A 5,794-nucleotide genomic window follows, 5' to 3' on the forward strand; every position below is an offset into this window, starting at 1 on the left:
GTCGCCGTCTCCCCTTCAGTCATAAGGTTCCTTTTTCTTTCTTTCTTCTTCTTCATGTGTGGTGAATGATTGTCTTTGATGTAGGCTTGATCTTATTTGCAACTAATTGATGTTCAGACTTTTGGTTGATCATTATTGATGATATAACTAGGGTTTATAGCTTAGTGATATATGTGCATTGATGATTGCTTATTAGGCAGAGGGACTAGAAGGAGATCTAGATGAAGTTACACACAGTTATATTTCATTAATATGAAATATGTAGTTACATTTACAAAGTAATTGTTTTATTCAGATATCTGCCAAACAGTTATATTTCATTCAGTACTAAATCATACAGAGGGTTAAAATGGTAATTTGTTATCATTCAGAGAACATTTACCAAACAACCATATTTCATTCAGCACTTAACCATTCTGACCCTCTTAACCATTCTGACCACTTAACCATTCTGCACAAAACCATTCAGCAACTGCCAAACAGCCCCTTGCTATACGTGAAACTTTCGATTACACTACAAAATGAGATTATAAAAATATATGTATACAAATTACAGAGGTGAAATAGGGCTTACTGTTTTTTTTTCTGGTAGAAATTAAAGTGGCACTGAGGATGGTGGGCTATAATTTTTACATTTGTTTATGAATGACACTAAACATTGTAAAATTAGACCCCAAAATTTTATGAGCCCTGTTTAAAATTACACATTTAACATGTTAAAGGACGACCCTGCTTTGTCTACATTTAAATATCAAATTACATAAGCCTCTAGCATCATTAGTAATCGAAGATTAAAGTTTTAGAATACGACTAATTTTATGGTAAGAAAATACAATATTAAAGTTTTAAAATTACAATAATTCTATCGTAAAACATGTTCTTAATCCCAGAACACATATTTTAAGGGGTTTGTAATTTAGTCAAGCTAGGCGTCTTATTCTCACGTCGATTTTTACTGGAAAAAGAAGTTACAACCAAGGGGGATATAACCAAAACTCTGAAAAACAAAACAAAGGTAGGATCACCTAAAATAATGTATTGATGCAAATCGTGAAGCAAAATCTTCGATTAATCTATCATAGTTGACATTTTCTAAAAACTTACTTTCGATGCTCAAAATTGCTAACTCGTTAAGCCTCTCTTGACTCATGGTAATATGTAAATATGATTTCAATAGCTTTAATTTTGAAAAACTTCTTTTGGCAGATGCTACTGTGATTGGTGTGGTTAACAAAATCTTGTAGGCAAGCAACACGTGTGATAAGATATACGCATTCTTTACAAACTCCATACTTTGAATAGACGTTCAAGGTTTTTCTTCCTCATATGCTCCACATGGTAGCATGCCTCGTAAAATTTGTAACTCCGCATACAAATATTTTCCATCATCATCATCATCATCATCATCATCATCATCATCATCATCATCATCATCATGTGTCAAAGCAATCTCAAGATTCAAACAATATTTCTTTAATTCATCATCTTTTGTTTTAAGCAACTTTGATGTATCAAACAAGAACCTAAATATAGACTCGAAATGTTTCATCTGTTCAGATATACTTCTTAACCGAGAAAATGTCATATCTACAAAAACAAGAAAGTAATCAGTTTTAAATGATCATTGTGTAGGTTTTTCAAATTGTTTTTTTTTCTACAAGAATAATATTTTATTGGAAATTCAGGTTCAACTCTAATGTTTTCTGCAATTTTCTTCAACTTCAGTAATAGCTAAGTCAAACCCGTAGTCCCTATATTTTTCAAAATGAATAACCAGTTCTTCCAAAAAAATTACCACAATATGTAGAAGCATATCTTTTGACCGTAATTTTTTACTAACCAAATTGATTCCATATAAAATTACATGCCAAATAACCAAACTTAAAATAAATTCAAAACTTGAAAGCTCACCATTTATTAAAGATTCGACATCTTTACATATTTTTCCCTCATCACATACATCGACTAATTTTATTAAAGCATCTTTTTATTTGACCAAGTTGAGTTTTTATTGTTTTAACACTATCAACATGACTTTCCAAATGAGTAGCAAATGAAGATTTCAAAGTGGAATCATCAATATATTCAATTAAAACACTCCGCTAGTTTGTAGAATTAGAGAACACAATATAAATTGTTTGACATGCACCAAAAAAAAGTTTTTGCTTTATGACAAAAATTTGTCATATCACACAAAACTAAATTAAGACAATGACAATCAAATGACATGAAAAGAAAGCTCTAGAATTTATATCAAACAATTTTTTTAGCACACCTTGATGTTTTCCTTTCATATTATCCCCATTATCATACCCCCTGTCTCCGCATACAATTAATATCTAAATCAAGGGATTTCAAAACAACTTGTAGCACGTCGACAAGACTTTTACTAGATGTATCTTCTATGATAAACAACTCTAAAAATAATTCTTCTACTTTGATAAGAACACTCGACAAATCAACACATCTTATAATCAAAGTCATTTGTTTTTTGTGACTTGTATCAGAAGTACAATCAAGGATGATTGAAAAATACTTTGCCTCTTTTATTTTTGTAATAATTGCATTTTTTTATATTGGATGCCAACATTTCAATCAACTCAATCTGAATTTTATGACTAAGATAATGATAATGAGTTTCTTTTCTTTAATCATACAAAAATGGTGTTGCATGACAGGGTCAAACTCAACAATCATTTGAAGAAACTCTTCGTAAAGTTTTTCATTTATACATGAAAAGTCAAGTTATATTCTACAATACATTTCACAACAACTATTATTCGAATCAAAACTTGTTTCCAATGGGCGGTATCCTCCTTGATTAATTTTTGCAGGTCTTTATCAATAGCTTGATTCTTATCCAACCTCGTTTTTGAATTTAAACTATTGCAAACACTTGGCTCAAAAACATATTCAAAGCAATTTCATCAATATAAGGCTCATCAATGTCATATGATCATTCAAATAAGAATTACTAACAAACTTCTTGGTAAGATTTTCAATGGTTTTTTCTTCTTTAACAACAAATTTATTTAACGATCAATGTAAAGATTGAACAATTTCTTGTTGCTTTTTTTTTATTTTTCTATTTTGAGCACCAGATGACTGTGATATAGAAAACATATTTAACCAAATAAGCAAATAACCAAAGTCCAAAACTCCAAATAACCAAATGATATATCAAATAGGTTTAAGGAGATCACTCAAGTAGTCATATATAGACGTAAGCATTCAACAAATAAACACCAACAAAACATCAAGATCCAAGAATCAGATAAGCAAATCAATAAATCATATAACTAAGATCTTAGATAAGTAAATTAGGAAGAAAACACCTGAAGCCTCAAGAAAACTAATTAAATAGCAAATGTGAGACTCTTGGTGGTTGATGGGCAACGCCAAAAGCAGGTCGTGATGGCTGGTGCTGACGGTGAAGCGACTGAGCGTTTTTTAGGGCTGAGAGTGAGCATGCGTGAAAGTGAGGCAGCCAATGGCTAAAAACTTGTCGAATTTTTTCAAAAATAAGCCTACTAATTCCTATATATATGTTCGGCCATGGGTTATACTGTCACCGGCCCTGCTGTCACATTTATCAATTGTATATGTCAAAAAATATACAAAATTAAAAGTTACATTTGAGAAAATAAATTTATCCGTAATAACTCATTTAAATCAACGCTACATATTTATGAATTGTTGTGAAATTGAAATAATTTAGTCGTTGAAAATAATGGCAGGAATGGCCTCGTGCCGAACGTGTTTCGCCAAGATGATAAGTAAGAGGTTAGGGAACGTGGAAACGGCGGGCCTGCTGCTGTCGCATATTCAAGTCAAGATCCCTTTTAGAGACCATGGACAAATTACACTTCACCACCTTACACTTTCTACTAATTACAAAAATTTCTTCTATTTGCGTAGGATGTCCATGTTTTGTAAGGAGTGTTTCTTATGTGCACACGAGTCAACTGAGTTGGACAAGAATAAACCATTTGAATTATATTTGATATTAACCGATGAATAAATCATGTTTGATAAATATAGTTGATATACATTTAAAATATTAATTTTTTTTTGAAAAATTAATCAATTACAATATTTGATAATATAATTGAAACAAATCTCTAGTAATATAATATGTTAATTGATACAAATAAAATGGTAAAGAAAATTTAAACAATATAATATATTCATTAAAAGAATTTTTAATGTGTATATTATAAATTTTGTATTTGTTAAAATAAATTTTAGAGAAAATATATTAATTTATGAATAAAAATAAAATTGGTAATATCCTATTTAATTAATATTTTTTTTCAAACGATATAATTAATAATTAAATTAAATATTTTATTAAAATCATTTAACATAATTTATTATTTACGAAACAAGATAAATATAACTTCAATTTTTATGTAATTTACATAAACATTTTTAGAATTGTTATATTTGTTTTTTAATAACTAAATATATTGAATAATAGTTAAAATATAATATAATAAAATAATATATAATGTATAAGTAAGATCAATTAATAATTTTCAATTAATATTTATTAATAATTACTTGTAATTAATAGTAATAAGTAATAAATAATATTAATGAGAGTCATAATTAAAAAAAAATGACAATAAGCTCCCGAAATGCTACTCCAAGTAACGTTTCAATAAAATACCTTATGTCCATCCACACGTTTACTCATAAAATAAATTAGCTTAGAGCATCTCGAACAGATTATTCAAAATTTCTCTAAAATGGAGAATCAAAATTCAAAATCTTCAAAAATATATTGCATTCAACTCCAACAAGTTCTCTATTTTGGAGATTACAACATTTATTACATTATTACAATATTTCATACATTTAATGAAATACTATTTCTCCACCTAAACATTTAATTTCAGGATTTCTTATTGGTGGATGATAATAAAAAAAAATATTTTTCTCTCATGGTAATCTTTTTGGAGATCTCTCTAAATTTGTAGATTTTTGCAACGGAGAAAGTTTTGGGAATTTGTTGAAGCAAAAAATTGATCAAAATTCTCGTTACTTTATTTTAAAGAATATGTTAGAGATGCTCTTATATGGTAGCTTTTGTTTGCCAAACAATGCCTTGGATGCTTTTGATTGTAACTTATAAAATAGTTAATAAATTATTGTTTTACAAATAATAATTTTATATAAATATGATATTTTTGTAATGTGTATATATTTATAATATACATCATACATATGAGTTGAGTTCCGATAAGAACGAAAATTAAGGTGAAAGTGTAAGAAGAAATCTTCACTCTTAGATGCACATTAGATTAAATATATCAAGATGAGATGCACCTGGATTAATTCCACAATTCATGAGTGAGCAAGAAGTTATAAAAGATCACGGGTTCAAGTCCATTTCTTACGTTTCTTACCTTAACCCACCTTCTTACATAATCCTTTGCCGTATATATCATATATCATAAATTATTATTTTGTTCTTTATCATCTTTTCCGGTTTAGATAATGATTATGTATATTGTCTATAATAAAAAGATTACGTAAGATAATATATATTTAGTATAATGGTATTTTACATCATAATTATATAATATTATATATAATATATTGTAATATCTATACTATATTATAAAGTATTTGACAAAAACTCTTAAAAACCATTTTTTATAAACGAAGTATTGTATATTGATGCATATTACTTAAAATTCAAGATTACAAGTAAAGTATGCATAAGTACAACTTATTAAAGTTTCATGTTTAAATTCGTTGAACTAACTGCGGATAAACATAATCAAAT

The sequence above is a fragment of the Cynara cardunculus genome (assembly GCF_001531365.2).
Source record: "Cynara cardunculus var. scolymus isolate 2C chromosome LG 1, CcrdV1, whole genome shotgun sequence".
Lineage (NCBI taxonomy): Eukaryota > Viridiplantae > Streptophyta > Magnoliopsida > Asterales > Asteraceae > Cynara > Cynara cardunculus.